This window comes from Bufo bufo, chromosome 8 (assembly GCF_905171765.1).
Source record: "Bufo bufo chromosome 8, aBufBuf1.1, whole genome shotgun sequence".
NCBI classification, from domain to species: domain Eukaryota; kingdom Metazoa; phylum Chordata; class Amphibia; order Anura; family Bufonidae; genus Bufo; species Bufo bufo.
The window spans coordinates 132,751,747-132,779,746 of record NC_053396.1 but is presented as its reverse complement, the minus strand read 5'-3'; the positions used below and the strand labels follow the sequence as shown (position 1 = coordinate 132,779,746).

General features: G+C 47.2%; 1 pseudogene; it reads left to right on the top strand.

The window, feature by feature from the left end:
* On the top strand, positions 1 to 24,446 carry LOC120978094 (annotated as a pseudogene).
* Positions 24,447 to 28,000: the final 3,554 nt, after the last annotated feature.

Sequence of the window (28,000 nt, the reverse complement as noted above, 5' to 3'; positions counted from 1 at the left end):
ATGTCTGGGCAGTTTGATCACTTACATCACGCCAGCGACACCCTGGATGAGGTAGGACCAGCTGGTTCTTTCATTTATCGCAGAGTATTGGCACCATCGTGTACCCTGTTTTCTCAGGTAATATTTTGCGGGCCATTCACAAACACCGGCTTTTTAGGCTGATCTTTGTTCCCAGGGGTGTAGCTAAAGGCCCATGGGCCTTGGTGCAAGAGTTCAGCTTGTGCCCCCCTTCCCTCAGTGCTTTATGGCCAGGGGCAGAAATTGAAATGGCGCCACCTCCCTCCAGCCAGAGGTGTAGCTTGACCTGCATTCATTTTCTATAATACCAGTGTCCTCTTATGTGGCACAATGGTCTAGTCTCACCCCCTCTGCCATGTTACCTGCCGCCACTTTTCTACTCGTACTTATACGGCCGATGACATCATGAGAGGTGCAGATTATATTTATTGCATAGTTTTACATCAAGTGTAGTATATGATACTGCAGTGTTCTAGTCATTTTCTATCTGTATGTTGTAGCAACAAAGCAGAGTACCGGTCACCCAAGCATCGGAGGACCTGCTTAGCTCAGGCGCCTGCATAGGAGCTGATTGTCTTATGAAACTTCTTGGAAACTACTGCAGAAATTAGGACATCAAGACGTCCATAACCGTCGGGGTTGTAGGTGCGTGGTGTGGTCTTCTGTGATCTGATGTCATAAACCCTTAGCCCTGCAGAAATCGGCACTGGATCCTGGCTGCCATCTTTCTTTCCCTGCCCTCTTGGGCCATAAGGTGGCACATTGACATCCAGTGTTATCTTCCATGGGGTACATCTTTAGCTAAGCAGTGCCCCGGGCAGTCGCTTACAGACGGAAAAGCTGGGAAATTATTCGTTAGGTTTCGGAAAGATTCCCTTATGGATAAACTCTGGTTAAATTCGTCACTGTCTCCACATTTACCGACACATCATACTTCCAGTCCGGTGGGGCCTGGAGCCATCCTGCAGGAACATGGACAGCACCAGCAGGTTAATGGGGATTTTTATTCTTTTAGCATGCCCGACCATCCCCAATATTTTTGCAACTACCCTTTAAAGGGGTGCCTGCTTCTTTCTGGCAGACTCCAAAACATTAGAACCTATTAACAAGGAGACCCTTTGCCAATCACTTGTGAAGGAATCCCATGGCTGTCCCATTATGGTCAAGTTAGAAGAGCCAAAGGGGCACAACACTTTCTTAATGCCCATTGATCTAGTGATCGGCAGGGGTTACAATAGTTGCACCCCCCCTACTCGGACCTAATCCTAGTGACACGCCATCATTGGGAAAAACCCCTTTAACATACATGTCTAGGTATAGAAGAGGGGTGGACTGTCTATGGCGGTTCTCTCGTCATTATCTTCATGCATTAGACTAATGTGCAGACCTGTGACATATGGCAGAGGTAAATATGGTGTCGCTGATCGTCCGCCACCTGCTGCTTGTATGGGACCTCACTTGCTATGACTAGTGGGTCCAAGAAAGGTAACCTGCCTAAGTAAAAGTTCATTAGGAGTCTCATGAGGAGCACGTACCTGCTTTTTCATTGGGGGGCAGGGAGGGGTCTCGGAAAGAAAATGTGTCTCTTTATCCCAAACTATTCGCTTCTCTCCAGGTTTTCCTAATGTGGGAAAGAGCAGTTTAATTAACAGCCTGAAGAGGGCGCGAGCGTGCAGTGTTGGAGCAACGCCCGGAGTCACCAAGTAAGGATACCAAATGTACTGTACCTGGCCACAATGATGGGGAACCACGTCCTTTAAATCCTCAGGTGCGGCGATCAATGCTGATCACGGCACGTGTGGAGTTAGGCAGAGGAATGCGGGTCCCACTGCCTTCCGATCAGAACCCCTGCAGTGACATTGTGGGGCCCTGATCGATTACCATGGCAGCCTGGACGCTTGTGATGGCTGCCATGGTAACCTCCCTGCTGCGCTGTGCACAAAGCACAGCTCAGCAGGGACAGTGTAAAAACCCTATTCACCCTAATAGATCTCTAATGGGTTGAATATGACAAGGGATCAAAAGATCCTAAGGGGCTAATAGTTAATTAAAAAAAAATATATTATTTTTTAAATGAACCCCTATATCTGGTGGTGGATCTGCCGCAGAAATACAGTTGCAAGAAAAAGTATGTGAACCCTTTGAAATTATATGGATTTCTGCACAAATTGGTCATAAAATGTGATTTGATCTTCATCTAAGTCACAACCATAGACAATCACAGTCGGCTTAAACTAATAACACACAAAGAATTAAATGTTACCATGTTTTTATTGAACACACCATGTAAACAGGCAATTTGTGCAGAAATCCATATCATCCCAAAGGGTTCACATACTTTTTCTTGCATCTGTAACTTCAGTGCATCCTCCTCCAGTATAAATGTAAGCCAGCTTCCATGCTGTCTTACATTTAGATTTAAAAAAAATTTACGCCTAAAACAGGCGTAGAAAATGATAAAAGAGACGGGCCTGCATGCCGACACCGTGCCCACTTTGTTAGACCTGGCGTGATCAGGGAAAACTTACAGATTGTGCCATTTTTCACAAGAAAACGGTGATCAAGTTGTACATACCACAAACATTGTACCAATAAAACTATAGTTTGTCCTGTAAAAAAAAATAAAAAATTTGGCTATATGAACAGGGAAAAAAAAGTTATGGCTATTGGGACGTGGTGAATCACTGAATATGAATGGACGGCTTAAAAAGAAAATAACAACGTGGGCAGAAAAAAACGAAAATGCAAAACCAAAAATGGGCGCTGTACTTAAGGGATTAATATATTATTTTTTGACATTTTATTATTTGAAATTATTATTTATTTCTAAACCTCCAACCTGTTTTCCAACCAGATGCCTGCAAGAGGTTCACCTAGACAAGCACATCAAACTTCTGGACTGCCCGGGTATCGTCATGGCGACGTCTACATCCGATGCCGCCATGATTTTGCGAAACTGTGTGAAAATTGAGCAGTTGATTGACCCAGTAGGACCGGTGGAGGCCATCCTGAGACGCTGCAATAAAGATCAGGTAGTTGATGGGAGAGGGTGTTGGGTAGAGGAATAGAAGATTTTTATTTATTTTTCCCCTTTATTTTATGGATTTAGTTTTGAACAAATGAAGCATATTTCAGAGTTAATAGATGATACAGGGGAACTTACATGTTAGGAGAATCCAACATGCACCTTATTCTACGCTTTAGAAGACGCACCTAGGGTTTAGAGGAGGGAAATCAGAAAAAAAATATTTTCTTTTCATCGGACCTCCCACGTCTGACCTCAGACCAGTCCAAAAATAACTAAATGAGCTTGCCTCTTTGGACGGCGCTGCCCCTCAGCATATCCTGCCGCTCTTCCTCCACTCACCGCTCCCTGTCCTTCTCTGGGCCCGCACTGCATTGTGACCGGACATTGCACAGCACATGCTGTACACAGTCAGCACTATGCAACACCTAGAGAAGACCAGGGAGCAGCGAGTACAGCCGCACAGATGAAGCTCCCACCTCTGGGTCACACACCTATCAGCCATATACAGCAGATCCTGTGGGTGTTCCATAAGTGTCCATAGTAGGAGTGCCCCTTTATCATACCCTTACACCTAGTACATGTCATTCACACAGCTTAGCCACACCCCTTGTAGGCGGGGCTTGCATCCCCCTAATTTACATACTAACGGCAGACACAAATCTATCAAAAAATTATCAGAGCAGAAGCAGCAAAACAGAAATGTAAATGGTATATTTATTAACCATCAGTATAGTCAGAGGAGTGATGTCTCTAGATGGAGGCCGGGGGGGGGGGCCAGTCACAACCAGGGGGATTGATCTTCACCACTAGTGGGCGCTTTATTGGATGCAGCTTGTAAACCTTTGGGTCACGGCTCTCACGGCGGCTCTAATCCTCTGCCGCATGGAGGAGATGATGTTGCGTCTGTGTTTCTGTAGGTTCCGATCTTTCTCCTTGGCCTCCTCCATTACACGCTTGGCCTTCATCGCCCTTTCGGCCTCCTCTTCCTCTTTGGCAGCGATGTATTGCTCTATATCAATTTCATAGTCGCTGATGTCCATGTTTCGGAGGTTTTTGCCCATCTTGATCATCTTATCGCCGCTCACTTTCATCCACTTTATTGTAGCCTCCATTTCACTTTCCTTTGGGCCCATATAATCTTCCAGGTTCTGGAGACTTTTGCTTATATCTCGGAGGAGGGCGCCGAGGCTCTCTGGGCCGTAGTGGGCGATCACCGTCATGTGCGTGTTCACCTTTTCTTGCAGATCTTTTTTGCAATTTTCTGCCATGTCCAGTAGACAGGCTCTCCTGCAGCGCGGATGGTTTGTGCTGCAGGGAGTGGAGCTCCTGAGGGGCTCCGGCACCTCCATTGAGGAGGGCCCGATAAGTCTTGGACCTCGGATGAGGAAAGACAAGAGAGAAGTCCTGGTAATACCAGGAAAAATATCCAAAAAACGCCAAAATGTGGCAGTAGCACTGATCGTACAGAAGAGCAGACCAGCAATGGCCGCAGAGCCGTCCAGCCAGCCAGGTTCTAGAAGTGCGTTGTCCTAGGAGCCATTATGACATCATAGCCTGACATGTTCCTACTATTGGAAAAAACTTTATTGGCAGGAGCAAAACCTTACAGCTTTACCAGAACATAGGGTATTGATGGGGGGTGGACGGTAGTCTAGAGCAGGGGTACTCAACTAGTTTTATTAAAGGTCCACATACCTGGGTCTGCAGTCAGGTGAAGGTCCGAGCTGAACGCCAACAGTAAAGATGCCATCTTTTTAATGTCTTGCAAACTTTGTAGAACTATTTACATTCAGATTTATAATTGTTTTTAGTGTGAAAATTGGCATTTTTTCTCTTTCACCAGCCCTTTGAAATTCGGTACAAAGGGGGTGACTGCCATTCGAACACACTGGTGCAAATGCTCATCTGTGATCTGAGTGCGGTATCTGTTCTTCACCAGACTCATAGTGGAGAATGCAGATTCACAAGTGTATGTAGAACCAAACATAGTAAGGACATAGATTGCTATTTTTTGTATAAGTGGATATTTAGCTGGAATAACCAGTTTTGTCCAGAAGAAAACGGGGTCACAATCATTCAACTGAACTTTTAAAACAGCATCTTCTTGCAGATCAATTAGCTCCATCTGTAGGGTAGCAGAATTTGCCCAGGTAAAAGCATGATGGGCCTCAGTAGCAAAACGCCCAATGTTTTTTACCAGATATGGATTTTTAATACATAGCAAAACTTTTTGGCCAATTGTGAAGTCTTGGAAGCGACTTTTAAAATTGTCAATTAGGCCTTGGTGTTGAATCTATTTTTATTGAATAGAAAAAGAACACAACAATCATACATAGCAACCAAGACATTGTATGAAAAGTATATCTCCAATTCCATTTCCAAGACCATGTAAAACATAAAATAAAGTGCACAGATGGATTCAGAGACCACCATATTTCTCTGGGACGCAACCATGAAGACCAGAGAAAACAAATGCCATCAAATAAATGCTAAAGGAGAGGTTCAGCAATATTAGATACATACAGTACGATATGAAGAACCTTGACTACTGAAAGGGAAGGCAAAAGGAACTTAGGACACAATCCTGAGATACTCAGTGATGGCGTTTTGAACAAAGGGCTACTAATATGTAACTCTTAAGTGAAACAGATTAAATCGTTAACCTAGGAGAGACAGGGGGACAGACAAGAACAAAACACGACGAAACAAAAGACAGGGGAGGGAGGGGGGGTGGAAAGTAGGGGGGGCGGGGGGGAAGGGGAAAGGACAAGACATCATATCACGTATCCCAGGTACAGTCACCTGAGACCAACCAGGTTTGAAAACGAGAGGAGCTCCTAAATTGATTCCAAGGTTCCCAGGTTAGTGCAAATGTTTGGACTTGGTTACAGGCCTCAGCTTCCATTTCTTCCATCCTGAATAAGGCATCCAGGGCACGTATCCACGTAATTCTCTGCAAACTGTCTGAGGATCTCCACTGGCGTGGTATGATCTGTCTCATAGAAAGGACAAATGTTTTAAGTACTCCCTTTTTGACATGTTTGATCCTACCCGGGAATATAGAGAGCAGGGCAATCAAAGGGGAGGGAGATATAGTAGACCGGTAAAGTGCATTATACAGAGAAAAAACATCTTGCCACAAAGGGGCGACCCCAGGGCAGTCCCACCAGATATGTAGCATGGAACCAACCTCTGAATGGCACCGCCAACAGGTGTTGGGGACCGATGGATAAAAATGATGCAACTTAACCGGCGTCCTATACCAACGAGTAAGGATCTTATAGTTCAACTCCTGTAAACGACAGGACCTGGATGATTTATGCGTAAATAAGAGGGAACGATTCCATTGCTCAGAGGACAGGGAGAACGTCAGTTCACTCTCCCAACCAGAGGCAAACCCAACACCTCTCATCTGTTCAACGAGTGATAGGTCCCCATCTCCACCGGCACCCAGCAAGCCATATATCAAAGAAATACCATGATCTGGGCCTGTGTTGGCAACACAGAGCTTTTCAAAATTTGTCAGAGGGGCAGACAGCTGCGATCCGGGAGCCAGAGAGCCCAAGAAGCTACGAAGTTGAAAGTAGTGGAACCAGCGGCTCGGGGAGTTTTGGAATATGTGTGATAGATCCACGAGAGGTAGGAGCCCTGAGCTGTTAAAGATGTCCCTAATTAGGATCCGGGGCGGGGGAATTGTGCGGAAGAAGGGGAGATTCTTGATCTGTGAGGGGAGGCCAGGATGAGCCACAATATGCGTCAAAGGACCCGGTGCGGAGATTAACTTGATTTTGGAGGCAAATCTACTCCATAGTTTGATCAGGATCTGAAGTAGGGGAGAACAAAGAGTATGTAGAAGGCTATTTAGTGTTGCTATAGGGAGCCAAAATATCCCAGGTACCATATGGGGCTCGAGGGTGTGTTCTATGTCTACCCAAAGTTTCAGAGATCGTTTGTGTATAAGGTCTAGAACACAATTAGAAATGGAAGCTCTAAAATATGCCTGGAAGTCAGGAAGGCCAGCTCCCCCCACACTCTTCGCTCTGGATAAAACTCTGTAACTCACCCTGGCCTTAGTGCCATTCCAGATAAACCTAGAAGCTAATGACCGCAATTGGGCAAAAAAACTATTTGGTATAATACACGGGGCAGTCTGGAACAGGTAGAGGAATTTGGGTAAGATATCCATCTTTAGGGCATTTATTCTACCAAACCAAGAAATCTGCAGGGGGGACCACTTCTGGAGAGAAGCCTCTACCTTCCTAAATAAGGGTTTGTAGTTCATTTGAAAGAGGAGATTGGGGTTTGCTGGGAGGTTAATGCCTAAGTGGCGAATCGAGTCCGAGGCTACTTTAAACGAGAAGCTTTCTTTAACATGAGAAATTTCCCTGCGTGGTAACGAAATATTCAAGATTTCAGATTTCTGGATATTAACTTTGAAGTTACTAAGCCTCCCAAATCTCTCAAATTCCCGCAGGACCGAAGGAAGGCCTATTCTGGGGTCCGAGAGATAGAGAAGCAAATCATCGGCAAAAAGGGAAAGTTTATGCTCCTTAGTTCCAACTCTCACCCCCTTTATATCTTGATTATTGCGCAGCGCATTAGCTAAGGATTCCATGGTCAGAATATATAGGAAGGGGGATAAGGGGCAACCCTGGCGTGTACCATTCTTGATAGCAAAAGGTGTGGATAAAAGGCCATTAGCCCTTACCTGAGCTGAGGGAGAAGAGTAGAGAGCCATAATACGTTTAATCATTTTAGAACCGAGTCCTAAATGCTCCAGGGTTAAGGTTAAGAAGCCCCAATTGACCCTGTCAAAGGCCTTCTCTGCATCCACTGAAAGTAAACACAGAGGAGACCTAGTATTCCTAGCTCTAGCTATGATGCCCAAGGTCTTCAAGGTACTATCTCGAGCTTCCCTGCCCGGGACAAAGCCCACCTGTTCCTGATGGATATACTTCGGGATGAGGGGGTGTAATCGTAAGGCTAGTAATTTAGCGTACACCTTTAGGTCCACGTTTAAAAGAGAAATAGGCCTATAATTGGAGCAATAAGAGGGATCTTTATCAGGTTTAGGTATAACCGTTATATGGGCCTGTAAAGTTTGGGGAGGGAAGGGGGTTCCCACTGCTATGGAATTAAAAGATTCGAGTAATAAGGGGGATAGCTCATCTATAAGAAGCTTATAAAAGCGTGGGGTAAGGCCATCTGGGCCTGGGCTTTTCCCATTTTTGAGATCTCTTATAACTCCCGCAATTTCTGGGGATGAAAAGTCATCTTCCAGCGCCAAAGAATCTACGCTAGGAATCTTTTCAGGGCCGAATTGGTCTAGATAATCTTTAGTATCCTGTGTAAAGGAAGCAGACGCTGAGTCCCTCCCTGTGTTCAAGTCATAAAGAGAGCTATAATAGGTGCGGAATTCTGATGAGATTTCGGATGGAGCATAAACAATTCCCTTGTCGGATGTGTTAAGTGAGGATATCTGGGTCTGGGGTAACCTAGGATGTAGAGCTCTGGCAAGCCACTTCCCACTTTTATCGCCATATTCAAAAAATCCAAATTTTACCTTATCACGCAAACATAGTGATCTTTGGTCTAGAATTTGAATTACTTGTTGGCGGAGCAGCGAGATATCAGCTTTCAACTGATCAGAGGGGGTCAATTTATTTGAGGTCTCTTTCCCGTCGAGTTGTGAAAGTAGGGAGGAGAGTTTAGCGGACTTCTCCTTTTTGAGTCTAGCGCCATGAGATATGAAAATCCCCCTGAGCACACACTTAAGGGCTTCCCATTTAATCGGCGGGGGAGAGGGGTCTGTTTGGTGGTTAACTGTAAACTCAGAGATGGCCCTCCTAATGTCTGACATGCACACCAGGTCGTTAAGAAGATTGTCATTCAATCTCCACGTGAAGGGACGGGAAGGCGTCTGCTGAAATCTCAGTAGGCCATACACTGGAGTGTGGTCAGACCAAAGGAAGCCATCCGTTGAGCTAAGTGGATCCTCCTCAAGCAAAGATTGTGAAATAAATAAATGGTCTAGTCTGGCATAGCTATTGTGGGCTAAAGAATGAAAACTGAAATCTCTGACTCCCGGATGCAGCACCCTCCAGAGATCTACAAGGCGGAGAGAGGACAGGATTTCCCTAAAGGAACGCTGGGATGTCGGAGAGATAGCTGACCTACCAGACGAAGAATCCAGATCCGGGTCCATCACCATATTCAGATCACCGCCCAGGATGATAGAGGATCCATCTGCAAAGCGAGCCAGTTTCCTGAGAATCTTGGAGCCATATGGAATCTGCCCCTGGTTGGGAAAATAGACATTAGCAACCGTGTATACACGTGGACCATCAGACAGCTTGAGGAATACATAGCGCCCCCTACTATCAATATCTGTAGCCAAAATCGTAGGCCGAAAAGATTTATGGAATGCAATAGATACACCTCCTGCTTTTTTGACGGGGTTGGGACTATGGAACCAAGTCGTGTAATACCCACGGTCACACCTGGGAACCGAGGCAAGCTTAAAGTGGGTCTCCTGGAACATAATAAGCATGACCCGCTTCCGGTGAAAGCGATATAGAATCTGGCTACGTTTTTCTGGTTTATTTAGGCCCCTGGCATTATACGTACAAAAAGAGAGAGGGGACATCTTACCGACCTCTGAGAGGAAACTGGATTAAGTGGGGGAGGGAACACGAGGATCCAAACAAAAGGAAAGAGACAAGGACTAACAAGCAACACGCAGATAAAACAACAAAGAAAAAGAAAAGAAAAAAAACAAAACAAAAGAAAAACCTCCTATAAGAGAGAGCCAAAAACTATGGCTCCGAGGTAGACTAGTAAGTGACTATAGTCACGTTCGACACCAGGTGTCGATACCCCTAACGAGGGGAGGAGAGGTCAAGGGCAAGGCAGCAGCCCCACTGACCCCGGCATATAAAAAGGAATATCAAAGATATATAACATATAGCATAAAACATTAGAACATGAATACTATACACTGAACCAGCGCATTGGGATAATATGTGAAGTCCCACGAAAGCCAATTAGGCTCAAACAGGTGGTCTGGAATGGCGTCTGGGATGCCTCTGCGGTTTCGGGATCGCCTCTTGCCATTCTTCACGATCACTAACGGGCGGCACCATGAGGGGTCTGGGCCAGTCAGGCAGCTCCACCGCGGGGAGATCTAGTGTAGCCAGAAATCTGGGGAGGTCTTCAAGAGATTTGAACGTAGCAGACTTCCCGTTTCTCTTGGCCGAGAGCTGGAAGGGATACCCCCATCTATACAGGATCTCATTGTCCCTGAGTGTGGATAGAAGCGGTTTCAAGGCCTTCCTAAGTTGTAAGGTGCGGCGTGCTAGGTCCGGGAGGATCTGGATGGTATTCGGGCCCGATTCAGGGCCAGCCGCAGCTCGAGCAGCTTTGAGGATGGACTCCTTCTCCTTGTAAAAGTGAATACGGCAAATAATGTCCCTGGGACGTTTCAGGTCCGTTGATTTTGGGCCCAGCGCCCGATGGATCCGATCTATCTCAATGATCCTGTCCGGATTAATTTCCAAAAGTGAGGCAAAATGGCGTTGCGCCCAGGATGGCAGATCTTCTACAGATTCAGGGACCCCCCTTATTCGGAGGTTGTTTCTCCTATTGCGGTTTTCAATATCGTCCATGTGGGTTAGAATGTCCTGCATTTGAGCAGCGTGCTCATTAATGACTGCACGGTGACAATCCAGAGTATTAAAGATCTGCTCCTGTTTGTTCTCCACCTCCTCTACCCTCTGCCCCACATGCCTGATATCCTGATGCAAGGCCGCAATATCTTGCTTGTGGGAAGCTTCCATCCTGCTGAGCAAAGCATCTACCTCAGCAGTAGTGGGAAGGGATTTTAAATGGAGCTTCCAGTCCCAGTCATCCTCATGGGAGAGGGCAGTGGGCGATCTACTGGAGGCAGCCGACAAGGCAGGGGAGCTGTGGTGGGAGAGCTGTGGGCCTGAATAGGCCTCTGAACCCCTGGAGGCTGGCGATGAAGGGACGGACCCCAAGGTAGGACTCACCGCTGCTGCCACTGCTGCATATGAAACCGGAGGTCCTCCGGTGCTATGTTCCCCCTGGTTCCTGGAGGTGAGGGCCGCAGTTTTCCCTCTAGTCAGAGGAGTAGAGGCGCTCGTTTCCCGCGCCTGCTCCGCCATCTTGGAGGTTGTGGCGCCGGATCTCAGGCTTTCAGGCTGGCTGGACGGGCACAGGAACTTTGTGATGTCCCCCGATTCTCGTGATGCGGGTGCCGGGGTGTTAGCTGTGCCCCTCTTGCGACCCATGAAAAATCTGTGGGCTTCTGGATGCTATATGGGGCTGTAAATGCCGGCGGTGCTCAGGAGCTCAGGCAGTGTGCTGCTCACTCCGCCATTGGCAAGCTCCGCCCTCGCGTCAATTAGGCCTTGCATGAAGTCCCCATGGTTGGAGAATGCACTTTCTTTGGTATTTTCTTGTTGGCTATATTCATCAAGCTTTGGAAAATGAAGCAAGTTCTCTTTAAGATCACTTTGAAAAACTTCTAATTTCTTCTGAAAAGCCCTCACTGCTTCCACAAGGTCAAAAATAGTTTGATTTTTGCCTTGTAGTTTTATATTTAAAGCATTTAAATGACTTGTAATATCTGCCAGGAAAGCAACGATTTCCATTTTGTCTTTGTTGCTCATAAATCACAAAAATGCTTTTTCTGTCTTCTGTTCATCTAAAAACTTTTCCAGCTCTTTCCGAATCCTCCAAAAGCGTTCTAAAACTCTGCCCTTACGAAGCCACCTTACATTGTTGTGGACAAGTAGATCACTGAAGGCAGCATTGACATCAGTTAAAAAGTCTTTCAGCAGACGATGTTGAAGTGCTGAAGAGGCCCGGAGAAAATGAATCAGCTTCATAACATTTTCCATGACATTTGCATGTTTTTCTCCAAGGTTAGCACACAAGATAGACTGGTGTATTATCCAATGGTAAGAAATCAAACTAGGATTGAGCACTTTCAAGCGTGGCACCAACCCTTTTCCTACCATAGCAGGAGCTCCATCCGTTACAACTGAAATAACTGAATTCAAGTTAATGTCCCTTTTCTTCAGCATTTCTGTAATTGCTCCATAAAGATCTTCACCTCTTGTGTGAGCATGGAGGGCAGTCATGCCAAGTAGATCTTCACAAAAATCTTTTTGTGTGTCGTTATAAAATCTAACAAATACCATGAGCTGGGCATTATCAGTTGCATCACACGATTCATCCACAGCTAATGAAAGGCAATCTGCCTTTTTCATTTTCACCTCAAACTGGGAGAGCAGATCTTCTGAAATTATTTCAGTTCGGCGTGCTGGCGTGGAATCAGACAAGGGAATTTGTTAGATTTTTCCTTGAAATTCTTCTTCTGTTTACCATCAAACATGGCGTCTACAACTTCTACCATACATTCTTTAACAATCTCTGCATCTGAAAATGTTTTTTTGTGTCTTCCTAAAATCCAAGCAACCCTCAGTGATGATTCAGTTGTTTTTTCCTGCTAGGACCTTGAACTAACAAGACGCTTAGTAGAAGCTTGATATGATGCAGTTAACGAAGCAATTTCTTTTTTTCGTATCTCAGAATTTTCTGGATAATTCTGTTCAAAACTTTTATGTTTTGTTTCATAATGTCATTTTACATTACTTAATTTTATAAGGGCCACTGTTTCGTTGCATATTAAACACATTGGCTTTGGGTTGGCAACATTCATAAGAATAAAACAATATTTCGCAGTCCATTCATCTTTGAAATCTCAATTTTCTGAGTCTACTTTTCTTTTTTTTTGATGTGCTAGCCATGGCTTATTATATTGTGTTTGTAACAGTGGACAAATGTGGTGTCTATCTTGCCTGGGGCAGTGATGTATGGCTGGAGGATACCAGTCTCCTCAGCCAGAGTGTGGCTTGACTGGTAGGGCAATGCTTGGCTCAACTAGGCAACAATTGTTGTCTCCTACAGACCTGCTGCTAGATTTTCAAGTTGTTTCCTGAGCTGTCTTGTCTCTGTTGCTCCTCCTGGCAGCACTTTGATACTCCCCCTAGCAGCACTCTGATGCTCGATCTGGCAGCACTTTGATACTCCCCCTAGCAGCACTCTGATGCTCGCTCTGGCAGCACTTTGATACTCCCCCTAGCAGCACTTTGATGCTCGCTCTGGCAGCACTTTGATACTCCCCCTAGCAGCACTCTGATGCTCGCTCTGGCAGCACTTTGATACTCCCCCTAGCAGCACTCTGATGCTCGCTCTGGCAGCACTCTGATACTCCCCCTAGCAGCACTCTGATGCTCGCTCTGGCAGCACTCTGATACTCCCCCCTAGCAGCACTCTGATGCTCGCTCTGGCAGCACTTTGATACTCCCCCTAGCAGCACTCTGATGCTCGCTCTGGCAGCACTCTGATACTCCCCCTAGCAGCACTCTGATGCTCACTCTGGCAGCACTCTGATACTCCCCCTAGCAGCACTTTGATGCTCGCTCTGGCAGCACTCTGATACTCCCCCTAGCAGCACTCTGATGCTCGCTCTGGCAGCACTCTGATACTCCCCCTAGCAGCACTCTGATGCTCGCTCTGGCAGCACTCTGATACTCTTCTGCTCCCTCTGGAAGCACTGTGCTACTCTGAAACTTTCCTGCTCCTTCTGTCTGAGCGTTGGTGTTCTATCTTAGGCTACATTCTCTCCCTCATAAGCCTAGGGCTGGATGATATGACCTAAAAATAAAATTTTGATGATCTTTAAATATTGCAACAGAATGAGATAATAGTACACTAAGGTCTCCATTAAAAATAGACACTTGCTTCTAGTGGTTTTTATTTTTGGTTCGCGAATCCCATGGATTTAACGTGTTTTTCACAAATTTTTTAGTTTTTTTTTATATGTTCTTACATTTCTATTACAACGGATATGTCAAAAATGTCAAAAAGTATGACTTGGAGCATACTGCATTTTAAACATCTCCAATGAACCAAATAAAAAAAGGTTGTCCAGTTTCAGAAAGTATCCGGACAACACTGAAGATTAGCCTGAATAAAGAATAGGATGGTACTTACCCTGCAACTCTAGAACTGCCGCTCAAGTTTTCCAATCTGGGTTCTGTTTTCTCAGCTGCGATGGTGATGTCATGTCCATAACATGTGATCACTGCAGCCAAGCTGGCCTCTTGGCTGCAGCGGTCACTTGTGAAGTTGCTGTTGCACCCAAGTAAACAGAGCCTAGTAGGGAGAACCAGAACAGCAGTGCTGGATTTTGTAGGTAGGTACTGCTCTGTTCTTTATTGCATCCTATTCCTAAGTGTTGTCTGGTTTCTTATTCAAACTGAACACCCCATTTAATGGCCAGACACTTTTTTGTGATTTAACGATTTGGTGGTGTAATGGGCCACTTTTATTTTTTGGGATGCCAAAATAATTTTGGATTTATTTTTATTTTTATTTTTACATGACTCAATTTTCTGTGACACTTTCTTTGTTATTAAGTTTTATCACAGATTTTTTTTTTTCCTGCAGGGGGGAAGACCAAAGAATTTTTAATGTCTTTTAGAGTATTTTCACACCTGTGGCATGGCTATCCGGCAGGCTGTTCTGGCAGGTGAACAGCTCGCCGGATCCACCATGCCGCAAGTGCCCGTTTGCTGCCGCTCCGTCCCCATTGACTGTAATAGGGGCAGGGGGCGGAGCTATACGGCACAGCACGGCCAGAGATTGCTGGTCTAAAAGTCCTGCATGTCCAACTTTTTAGTGTGGCGATCACTGCCGTGCTGCGCCATAGCTCCGCCCCCACCCCATTATAGTTAATGGGGATGGAGCGGCAGCACAGCAGTGCACGGTTAATTGCGGCATGGCGGATCCGGCGGCTAGCCATGCCGAAGGTGTGAAAGTACCCTTAGCTTGCAAATTGACACTAACAGTGCTTTAACTCGCCAGATTTTGTGGCAGGAAATTTTGCGACTGAAAATCAGTTCCATTCATTTCAATGGGGCGGCAAGCACATGGATTTTTCCATGACTTCAGGTGGAACTGGTTTTCAATCACGGAATTTTCTGCCACAAAATCTGCCACTTGTGTAGGTGCCCTATAATACATAATTAAAATAGGTTCCCTATTCTGTGTTGGTCATTTTGATATTAATGTAGTCTTGTGTGAATGGCGAGGATGTTTATTACAGTTTTGGGGAATTTTTTGTTTTAGTTTGTATGTGGTTCGACATGGTGCAGATTAGGTCAATTTCTGCACCTAAAGCAGAGTGTAAATGAAATTTGAGTAATCTCATTTACACTCTGGTGGTACTGTATTACGCTGTGGCTTATACGTATGAAAATCTGTGAGGGAAAAAAACGCACTGAGGGTGCTTTCACACTTGCGTTGTGAGGATCCGGCAGGCTGTTCCGTCCCGCTGGATCCGTCACACCGCATGACAACTGAAAGCATTTGTAGACTGATCCGGCTTGTGGATCCATCTAAAAATGCATTGCAAGCGCGGATCCGTCTCGCCGTTTGCCGTGCGGAGAGACGGGTCCGTCTTGTATTTTTTTTTCACAGTTTTAAAGGTCTGTGCATGCGCAGACCGGATGGACGGATCCGTCTTTCAGTCTTTTCTTAATGCCGGATCCAGCGTTCAGTCATGTGTTCCGGCATTTCAGGACGGAGATAAAACCGCACCATGCTGCGGTATTATCTCCGTCCTGAAATGTCAAAAAGACTGAACTGAAGACATCCTGATGCATCCTGAACGGATTTCTCTCCATTCAGAATGCATTAGGATAATCCTGATCAGTTTCTTTCCGGCATAGAGACCCGAGGACAGATCTCTACGCCGGAAAGGAAAAACGCCATTGTGAAAGTACCCTAAGGCCTCTTTCACATTGGCGTTGTGAGGATCCGGCATGCACTTCCGTCGCCGGAAATGCCCGCCGGATCCATCACAACGCCACACACCTGAAAGCATTTGAAGACTGATCAGTCTTAAAAATGCTTTCAGTGTTACCATGGCAGCCAGGACGCTACTAAAGTCCCGGCTGCCATGGTAAAGTAGTGGGGAGCTGGGGGAGAAGATACTTACCGTCCGTGCCCCTCCCGGGGTGCTCCACAATGATGTCACAACGCCCCTACGTCGCACGGATCACGTGATCCATGCGATCATGTGATCCATGCGCGTGGGGCGCTCTGACGTTATAGTGGAGCGCCCCGGGTAAGTCCCAGAATTAGTAATGGCCACATTAGTGCCCCAGTAAGAATAATGTCCCCATTAGTGCCCCCAGTAAGAGTAATGCCCCCATTAGTGCCCCTCTTCTCTGCTTTTGCAAAAAATAAAAAATAAAATTAGCATTCACCTGGCTGCGGTGAACATTCGCTGCTGACTGCAAGCTCAGGACCGGTGCTCCAACGTGATGACGTCTTGTAGGTCCTGTCCTGAGCTTCTAGTCAGCAGGGAGTGTTCTCCACAGCGTGAGCAAATGGAGGTGGAGGTACCGTAATTTTATTTAATTTTTTACTAGCACAAGTAGCGGTGGAGGTAAAGGCTGTACTAATGGGCGTTCCATGATGGAAGCGCTCATTAGTAAGGGTACTTTCACACTTGCAGCAGGACGGATCCGACAGGCTGCTCACCCTGTCAGATCCATCTTGCCACTACTTCGCCGTGCCGCTGCTCTGTGCCCATCGACTATAATGGGGATGGGGGCAGAGCTACAGCGCAGCACGGTGAGAGGCCGCCAGACTAAAAGTACTACATGTCCGACTTTTTCGTCTGGCGGCCTCAAGCCGTGCACTGCCATGCTGCGCCGTAGCTCCACTCCCGCTATAGTCAATGGGGAGTGGCAGGACGGCGAAATAGCGGCAGGACGGATCTGACAGGGTGAACAGCCTGTCGGATCCGTCCTGCCGCAAGTGTGAAAGGAGCCTAACAGTCCTTACAGGAAAATTCTGGCACCGGCAAGGGAACTAAAATACCAGCCTTGCTGGTGAACTACTGGCCGGGTGGCAACCCAAGCCACAGAACAGACATATGATAGTTTTGTTCCGCATCCAATTCCCATTATTGGGGGATTGGATGCGGCCCCTTAATTACAATGGGGCCACAAGAGATGCAGACAGCACACTGTGTGCTGTCTGCATCTTTTTCCGCTCCATTGAAACTAAGGGGTCCGCATCCAATGCCCCAATAATGGGAATTGGATACGGAACAAAACTATCATGGTTTGATGGGGCTTAATCACTTTATTTAATCCAGGTTACCTAAAGAAGATGGCCCAGGAGAGATGGGAACACGACACTGACTGGAGTCCTTTCCTGCAGTCAGTGACGTGTTCCCGCCTCTCTGTAGCCCTCTCCACGTCCCCCTTCCTCCCCAAATGTGACATTTATATCATTGGTGGCAGCGGTGATGTCCCTCCCCTCTCCAGCAGCACGTAAGTGTCCTTTGGAGCTTGAAGCTCCCTTACGTGCTGCCGCTGCTGCGGGGGAGGAGGGACCTGTGAGCGCACTGAGGGAGAAAGCGCTGGTGCCTGCATGTGGAGGGAGCCGTCTCTCACTGCGCCCCTGGGAAGGAGGAAGTGCGCCGGTAAGCTCCTCCTCCTGCACGTACCAGAGTGTGCAGGAGAGGAGGAGCGCTACATGTCTCACTGCGTTCAGCGCCCTGGGAGTGGGACAGGAGGAAGTGCGCCGGTAAGCTCCTCCTCCTACACGTACCAGAGTGTGCAGGAGAGGAGGAGCGCTACATGTCTCACTGCGTTCAGCGCTCTGGGAGTGGGACAGGAGGAAGTGCGCCGGTAAGCTCCTCCTCCTGTACGGTACAGTGTGCAGGAGGAGGAGCGCTCTGAAGGATGGCCGGGGTCCGGACAACTGGCGGCTGCGGTCCGTATTTGGACCGCGGTCCGCCTGTTGAGTACCCCTGGTCTAGAGGAACAACAGGGTAATGGGGGGATGAAGCCCATGATGCTCAGTCCCTCTCAGTCGGTGGCATGATGTCAGGTATATTGGGGCAGCTTTGTCCTTTACAATTTTCTATAATAATTTGCACGTTTTTCATTTTCTTAACATTTTAAAAGTGTAGATAAAACAGTGAGGGGCTGGGCTTCCCGTGGCCCTACAGATTTACTATCATTTATTACAAAAACTGGTGTAAATTTCAGTTTTTTGCACACAAGCCGTCAGAACAGGCGCCAGATTTATTAAGAGGCGCGTGTGGCGGTCTGGTCAACTCCCACCGTCACGGGTCGCCCTTTTCCTGCCCGGATCGTAAATAATCCTGTCAGGCGTGAAATCATCCCACACATCAGCTGAGGCCTATTGCTGGGGAAACCATGAACTGAACTTTATTGACACACACACACACACCCAGTTTATACAGTGCACATGACTCCTCCCCCTGTATCCTGGGAGATAATTGAGTGACGACATAAGCCAAGCCCCCTCCCCGTGTGTCACACCCTTCGTTGGCTGTGGTAAAACTGTGAACAAGAGTCACACCGTGTTCATGATGGAGGGCATAATAAAGGGCGCGTGTCTCAGTCAATCTATTCCGCGGCTACCTCCGCACTTGTTTCTTCTTCCCCAGCGGCTTAAGTCTGGGATGAGTTTAGAAAGTGTCTGAAGTCGTCCTCACTGCTGAGTATTTGGGGCAGAGCAGCAGGAAATGAGTGTCCTCCTCCGGGACAACCCCCCCACACCCTCACCGCTGGCACAGTATATCCTCACCGGGTCCTTCTGTGCCGTCTTCTGTCTTTTTCACAGAACGCAAGGCCTCCGTGCCTGTATTGCGGACTATATACAGCGGGTACCCAATACACGGGCACCAGCCGTGTGCCCTCCATACTGCGGGTGCGAGCCCATTGACTTGAATGAATCCATGATCCGGCTAAAAGATACAGCAAAATATCTTTTGCGGAGCAGAGTCACGGATCGGAAGCGCACGGAATCGCTCAGAAACGCTTTTGGGTCCGTTCCTCCGCACCGCAAAAGATAGGAGCCCTCAGCTGCATCTTATTAGCCAGTTACAACCACATGGTTTCTTCTATCCGCAAAACCACCATTACTACTGAAGACCGTGGAAACACTGCGGCCGTAATTGGTTAATAGATGCGGCTCGTATGGCCGCACAAAACTCTGCTGCATCCCATAGCTGCGCCATGTGGTCGTACCGAGAGGGAACCGCGCCGCCGTGCAGGGCCTAATTATACTAACGAGGCTGCGGTATGTAGCCGGTCTGCATTGTTACTGGTAATACCGCACGACCGTTAACAATGCAGAGCGGCTTTAACATTACAGTCTCGTCGGCTTTATTAGGCAAGAGCTGCTGCACGGTTCTTGATCGCAGTGCGGCCGCGCCCCAATACCAAACGATGGCGCCGTGTGGTCATACCCTTGTAAGGTCCATAGGTTTCAGGGGTAAATAGACTAATGTAGGACTTTCCTGTCTCGCAGATCCTGCAGCACTACAAGGTGACAGATTTCAGGGACACCTCCGAGTTCTTGGCCATGTTGGCAAAAAGGCAAGGGAAGCTGAAGAAGGGCGGGATGCCAGACCACGAGAAAGCCGCCAAGTCTGTTCTAACGGATTGGGTCAGGTGAGCGCTTTAATCCTGAGATCCCATTCACAGTCCTGGAGAACAGGGAGCAGCGGTTTACAGGTCGTGGCCTATAGCAGTCTTACCCAATCGGTGGCTCTCCTGCTGCTGCAAAACCACAACTCCCATTATCTCCTGACACCTGTGGCTGTGCCGACACGGGAAGGAAAGGCATCAAAGGAGTTTTCCAGGAATATCTGATTACTCAGACACCCCTGCCGATCACCTATTTGAAGGGGCTGTCGAGTTCAAACGAGCAATGTGGTCTCTACATAGTGTACCCAGCACAGCGCCACACATTGCATAGGGGTCGTGCTTGGTACTGCAGCCCAATCCTATTCACTTGAATGTGACTAAAGCATAGAAAGGCCCCATTGACCGATGTATGTGATGTCACAGGACAAGGAAGGGGCCGCAGCACCCACCCTAAACCACCGATTGTTGGGGTTCCCAGGAACATGGCCTCTTATATGACACTCGTTCAGTCCCTTATCGGCCGATTCAGAAGGGCCTTTACATAGGAGACTGCTTATTCCCCTAGACCCAGGGGTAGACTGGCATCTGGAGTGTTCGGCCATCTTGTATGATGAATGCCCGTCTCACCCGCAGTGGTAGAATCAGCTACTTCACGCACCCTCCTGAGACGCACACGTTACCAACTCACATCAGTGCGGAGATAGTCACAGAAATGGGGAAGGCGTTTGATTTCGAAGCCTTGGAGATGGATAATAATGAGTCTTTGTCACGTAAGTACGAGGCCTGGGGCCCAGCTTCTCTGCGTCCTCCATCATTAGATCCGTCCTGTAAGGCTACTTTCACACTAGCGTTTTAGTTTTCCGGTATTGAGATCCGTCATAGGGGTCATTCATTGTCAATGGGGATAAAACTGAACTGAACAGAACGGAGTGCTCCAAAATGCATTATTTTCCGTTGCGTTCCCTTTAGTTGCGTTCCCATACCGGAGAGCAAACCACAACATGTTGTAATTTGCTTTCCATCCTGGGATGCGGAGCAAGACGGATCCGGCATGATCCCCAATGCAAGTCAATGGGGACAGATCCATTTTCTCTGCCACAATAGAAAACTGATCCGTCCCCCATTGACTTTCAATGGAGTTCATGACGGATCCGTCTTGGCAATGTTAAAGATAATACAACCGGATCCGTTCATAACCGATGCAGATGGTTGTATTATCAGTAACGGAAGCGTTTTTGCTGAACCCTGCCGGATCCAGTAAAAACGCTAGTGTGAAAGTAGCCTAATAGTCGTACAATTCTACATCTCATGTCCGCTCCTTCTCCCCGTACAGAAGTCCAGTCTGCTCCTCAGGGTATTGCGATGGAGAGTTCAGATTTGACAACCGGGGCCGGGCGGGAGGCAGAGGACACAGAATGGCGGTATTCTGCAGAAAATATCGAGGCAGCGCCCGTTGCAATGGAAGAGGACAACAATGACGAGGTAGGCCCAAAAAATCTTGAAGGGGTTTTCCAATAATAGTTTTTTTCCTGCAGTACGCCCCCTGAAACAGAAGATTCCTACTTACCTGCTCCGTGCTGCTCCTTCGTCCTGACCCCATCTTCCAGTCCCCGCACGGTTTACATACGGCTGGGCATCGCTCTAGCCAATGACCGGCCTCAAGGGGGCGTGCCGCTTGTGGCCACATTACAGCTGGAGTGATGCATGTGACACGCCCCCAGCCAGATGTAAACAGCGCGGGGACTGGAAGATGGAGACAGCGGGGTCAGGACAGAGGACGGAGTGGAGCAGGTAAGTAGGAATCTTCGGTTTCAGGAGGCAGGCTTCGGGCACTTGATAAAAAATAATTACTGGAAAGAGCATCTGTCAGCAGGATCAAACCAGGTAGGTAGGGTTGATTCAGCTGATTAAAATGATAACATTTATCACAAAGTCTTGTGAACATCAGTGGCGGTGGTCCAAAGAAATAATACTTTATTGTTTTATGCAAATAAGAGCTTAAGTGCACTGAGGGGTGGGGCCTAGCCCTTCAGTGCACCTCAGCAGTGCAGTGCTGGCCACGCCCCCTCAGTGCATCAGAGACCTTATCTACATAAATGCATTGCGGGTATCATTTGTATCAGCAGGATGCATAGCAGGCAGGACGCCTGGTATAATAGGGTTGATCCTGCTGACGGGATAAATGATCATTTGTTATGTGGGGGGCAGTAGACTCCCCTTTCCCCAATCTGGAGGAGTGGGCTCAGCAAAGCATAGGAGGACATGGCAGCATTCCAGGCGGAGCAGACAGTGTCATGTCAAGTGGGGGGCAGGAGGCGGCCATGACAGAGGGATTCAGAGAGGTCATGCGCTCCCCCTTAAAGGGAATCTGTCGCCAGTGTTATGGCCTCCTAACTAAGGACACCATAAACTACTGACAGATCCCGGTGGCTGAATGCAGAGTCACTTTCTGTAATTAGCTCAGCCGTTTTGCTAAAATTTGTATTGAACAGTTCCAGCGCATGCTGATGAGTCCTAAATATTCATGAGCTTCTGGCTTTCTCCGCCCCCTTCTGTAAATTCAGTTGGAATAAACGCTGGCAGGGGGCGGAGAACGCCGGGGCTCATGACTATCAGGACTTATCGGTGCGTACTGGAGTGTTAGAACAAGGCATCATACAGTATCCATTTTGCTTGGAGTTATACTTTAAAGGTGTTATCCGGGAAATAATATTGATGACCTATCCTTACATCAGTGAGGGTCTGAGTCCTGGCACTCCTGACAATCAGCTGTTTCAGGAGCGCGGCGGCCTTCCAGGAGCTTACCAAGCACAGCACTGTACATGGTATAACCGATGTGTACATGGTATAACCGACGGTGGAGATTAAAGCCGCCAAAAGCAAGTCCCAGGAGGAAACGGAGCGAGTCCCCAAAGCTCCCAGCTTGATGGAAATCCAGTCGGTGGATCCACTGCAACAAGGACAGGCGCTACAGGCGGCGAGCAAGAGGAGGAAGAAGCTGCAGAAAAGAGCAAGTGAGTGGCCGGCCGCTGCAGGACTGGTGATGTGTACGGCGGTAACTGAGGCTGACCGTCTGCATGGTCCTTATACATAGACGCTCAGACTAAGGGCTTATGCACACAACTTTTGCGCATTTTTTGTGTATCAGATGTGGACCTATTAATTTCAATGTCCATATCTTTATGTCCATTCCACGGCTCCACAAAAAAGATAGAACATGTCCTATTCCTGTACATTTTACAGGATCGGACATTTCTACAGAATTAAAAAAAGAAAAAAAGAGGTGGCATGCACATGGCCAGGATACGTAGGTCGTATACATGGGACCTACAGCTGGCCATACATTTAGTAACTTGGGCAAACGATCAATCAGCCGACAGCTACACCCCCCCCCCCCCCCCCCCCCCCCCTATCCTCATATACGTACGGCTAAGCGCTTGTGTATTCAATCTGGAGAGAGGGGAAAGCTGCAGTCGTACTCTTTGGGGGCGGCTTATTTCCTGGGAGAACAAAAGGATCGAATGAAAACAAATTTAGCCCCATCCTTCTGTCCCCCAAAATCAGTCAGCGGAGAGTAGGGAGCTCCCTATTCACATAGTGTTTCAGTCAGCGGTGAGCAGGTGTAATTGCACCTAACCGTCCCATTCATTTCAATGGGACTGATAGTTCCAATACGCTTGTATAGGAGCGATCTGTACCATTTAAATGAAAGGGACGGCTTGGGTGTAATTATACCGGCTCACTGCTGCAGATGCAACAGCGAGAAGGTAAACAGTGAAGAGAAGGAGGCGCTGGCACGGCGCGCGCCTTCTCTTCAAACAGCTGATCGGCGGGGGTGCCGGGTGTAGATCTGATATTGATGACCTATCCTGAGGATAGCTGATCAATAAATATAACTTGGACAACCCCTTTAAAAACGTGCATCGGTGGTGACTCCCTTTAAGGAAATTGCACCCTGGATAAATTTAGGCAGAGGTCCCCTTTAGAGGGATTTTCCGAGATCCAAAAAGAAATCACTGACCTGTAGAATAAAGTATGTAATATAGTTACTGTCCCGATGTACGGATCGGTCCTCTGTTTTAGACGGAATCTGTAACTGAGCCTCCAACGCAGATGTGAACAAGCCCCAAGGTGGATTTGTGGGACCTGCCGATTCCTGGAAAACCTCTTCATGTACCATTAAGTCTAGTTCTAAAGTCGCAGGTTCAAGGAACGTAAAAATCTTTAACAGTTAGGGCTTATGCACACGGCTGTTGTCGGCCAGTGCCCGTATTGCAGCCTGCAAACAGCGGTTCCTCAATTTACGGGGACTGGACGTTTGTGCACGTGAATGGGTCTGCAATCCAGAAGGTGCGGTGGGTTTTCTGTCCGTTCCTCCACACCGCAAAAAAAGTAGTGCATACATTACTGTTTTGTGGTGTGGACCGTCTGATGCGGATTGCGAACCCTATTCAAGTGAATGGGTCCTGCGTCCGTATGCGGCGGTCCCACGGTCAGTGCCTGTTCATTGCGGACCGCAATTTGTAGTCTGCAGCACAGGCCCGGCAGCTATGTGCATGAGCCCTCACACTGCGGTAAGACGTTACTGGATAGTAATTCCCACTGTAACCAGTAGCTATGACTTGATGGATGACTGGGGGTAAACCTAACATTGCTCTGTTTTCTCGCAGATAAAATCGCCATCAAGTTGTCGGACACATTAACACAAGCAATGAATTTCGGATTTGGCGATGACTGAATCTCCAGGGGTTATTTGGCCGCCCTGACACCCAGCAGATTAACACTCTGTGATGAGGACACTAAGACCATTAAAATCCGATTCTCCTGCAGAGGGTGTATGACTGATGGTGTCTGACTGCTCAGATGGAAACTACAAGTCTCCCATTCGGCTTTATGAAGCTACAGGGGCAATTTGCGTCACAGTCCAGTCTCCAAACCCTATGAACAAGGAGTTTGAGCTCTTAAAGTTGGCACGTATATGGCGGTAGCATTCCCACTGAGGATCAAACATAGCGGTGAGGTGCACCTGCCGGACCATAAAAACATGTATTGGCGGTGACTCCCTTTTTAAAGGGGTTGTGTCATTTCGGCAAATAGCATTTATCATGTAGAGAAAGTTAATACAAGACACTTACTAATGTATGGTGATTCTCCATATTGTCTCCTTTGCTGGCTGGATTCATTTTTCCATCACATTATACACTTGTCATATCCAGGAGCTACGACCACCCTGTAATCCATCAGCGGTGGTCGTGCTTTCACACTAAAGAAAAAAGTGCTGGACTATGGACACTCCTGCAGTCCCATCCAACAGACCTGCGCTTTTTCCTATAGTGTGCAAGAACGACCACAGCTGCTGCAATCAAGTGTGGTCGTAACCATGGAAACGAGCAGTGTATAATATGATGGAAAAATTAATCCAGCCAGCAAAGGAGGTAATATGGACAATCACAATACATTAGTAAGTGGCTTGTATTAACTTTCTCTTCGTTATAAATGGCATCTGCTGAAGTGAGACAACCCCTTTAAGGAAGTTGTAACCAAGAGAATTTATTTTATTTGTATAAATTTAGGCAGAGGTCCCCTTTAGAGGTGTTTTCAGGGATCCAGCAAGGAATAACGCACCTGGAGCAGAAAGTACGTAATATAGTCACTGTCCCAATGTACGGATCGGTTACTGGGGAATGCGGTTACCGGACGCTGCTCTTCTGAAAATCCAGTTACATTAAAGTAGTTATCTGGTAATTAATATTGTAGGTCATCAATATCAGATCTGCGGGGGGTCCGACACCCGAGACCTCCACAGTTGCACCGACCTCCATGAGCATCACAACCTCTTCCTAGGCCAATGATCTCTCGTTCATCGGTCACATGTTCTGGGCCAGGGATGCCAAACCTGTGGTCCTGCAGCTGTTTCAAAACTACAAACTGTCATATGTGACACTTCAAAGAGGTGCTTCTCTATAGGCAGTGGATAATATATACATATCATCAAGCCATATGATTGGCTTACGCATTCCACCACACTCTATGGGACACCTGTAGAAAGATGAGAAATCAGACACTTCTCACGGCACAGCTCTTTGCCCCCCCCCCCCCTCTCTTCTACAGTCTTGAAACAAAGAGAGGGGTGGAAGGAAGGCACTTGGAAAAGAAAAAGTTAACTCATTACAGTCCTAGAGATACAAAATATAGAATAAAATTCACACTTCTTTAACAGTCCCCCCTTGAATTTCATTCTCTCCCTAAACCTAAACATCTGTCCCAATGCTCCGCCTCCTCTTCACCAGCTTCCATGACAAACCATACCTAGCGAACAGCCTCCCGTGACACTGGATTTGAGCACGGGGAAGTCAGATGATCTTTCCCTAACTGGCGTTGACATTATATGGGGGAGACTGGAGGTCATCAGTGCTTCTGATTTTCTGGATCAATGTTTTAATACAATTTTTCCATATTCTTTTGCGTCAAGATCAACAGTCACACAAGGGAAAACCAGTCTCAACACTTCCTTGAAATCAATCCAATTATGCTTTCTTTGAGCTTCACTGTGCTTGTGGTCAACAACACTCGGAATGGACCATCAAACCAGGGTTTTAGGACTTTTCTAATGTGTCTTTTTCTACCACCCAATCTCCAGACACAATTGGGTGGGTTCCTGGTACTTTATCAAAACCTGGAAGTGAAGCAAAAACTCGAAAATGTACTTTAGTCAAATGCTTGTACAAAACTGATCACATAATCTGCCAGACAACCATGTTGCATCTGAAACTGCTGTGGGAAATAAATCCCATCCTAGGGGCTGACCCAAAAAGGACCTTATAGGGACAAAGGCCTGTCTCACGGTTAGGCGTATACCTTACTAAAAGAGGGCTACCAGCAGGCACTCTAAGGCTTTTTGAATCTTAACTTAGTGTCCCGTTCAGTTCCTTTTCCCTACTCTACTGCTGCTTTGTGGATGGTACGAAGCATGTAAGGTCTGTCCTACACCCAAAACCTTCATCGTCTCCTGCATCACTTCACCTGTGAAGTGAACACCTGTGTCACTTTCAATGATCTAAGGTACCCCATACCTGCACACAACTTCGGCCATAATCTTCTTTACTTCTTTAGGTACGGTTTTGGCCATCCTGAAAACAAGTCATCACATATCAATACATACTCATACATGCCCACCATGGGTAATTTAAGGTAGTCTGCAAACGTTGAAACAGATACAAAAAGCAAGAAGTGTTTCTTGGGTACCTTAACCACCTTGCCCACTTTGTTGTGGGCACAACCGTTTATCCTTGAGTATGTCTGACTGTTACAGTGCTAAATCCTGGGGCGTACCATATGCTGCATACTAAATCACACATAGCAGTTTTTGTCTGGTGCATCACTCCATGGGTTGCCTGTGCCATCGTGGAGTAGAAGGACCTGGGAAGGTAAAGTTTTCCCTTCTTATTTGTAGTCCCCCCTTTCCCATCCACCAGTCCCTTTCCTCCTTCCCCATCTGGTTCTGTAAGGTCTTAAGAACTTTCGGGAGACAGGAGGAGTTATTTCAGGGACCTGAACTGTGGCCACTTAAGACAGGGGTCTGCTTAGGTAATTTGGCAGCCATTTTTGCCGCCTGATCTGCCGTGGCTTTCCCCTTTGCCTCCTCTGCATCTGTTTACAGTGGCCTTGTGTTGCTATCATCACCTCTCATGTTAGTGACAAGAGGGCTTCCATCAGAGACCTCACTGCTTCCCCATTTTCGATGGGTTTACCTGAAGCGATCAAGGAGTCTCTGGCTTTCCATGTGGGCCCATAGTCATGGGCTATCCCAAAAGCACACCTGGAATCAGTGTAAATGTTGTCTGTTTTTCCATCTGCATATCTGCAAGCCATCTTCAGAGTCTTTTAGCTCCACTTCTTGAGCAGACATGTGTGGTAGTTCACGTTTAATCACCAGTGCCCAACCTGTGTAGTACCTGCCATCCTGGCCATACCTTGATCCATCCACAAAGAGCACATGATCTAGAAAACCTAATGGCTGATTTACCAAATCCCACTACCTCTTGTGATATCATCTGCAAACAGTCAGGAGCCTCTTCCTTTGAATCTGGAAGAAAAGTTCAAAGTGCGGTGCCCTAACTCTTCCCTCCCCCCTTGGTCCAGAGGCAACAGGGTGGCTGGGTCCAAAATATTACACCTTTAGAGAGCAACATTGTCAGGCAACAAAATGGAACACTGCATTCTCAAATAACGGGCAACAAAACAATCATTTTTGATTGTACGTTCATGAGGATAGATGTAATATCACCATCACTTTGTGGTTCAGAGCTATCTCCGAGCTTTCATCAAGCATAGCTAGTACAACTACTACAGCTCTGATGCAGAAAGGGGCACCTCTGGCCAC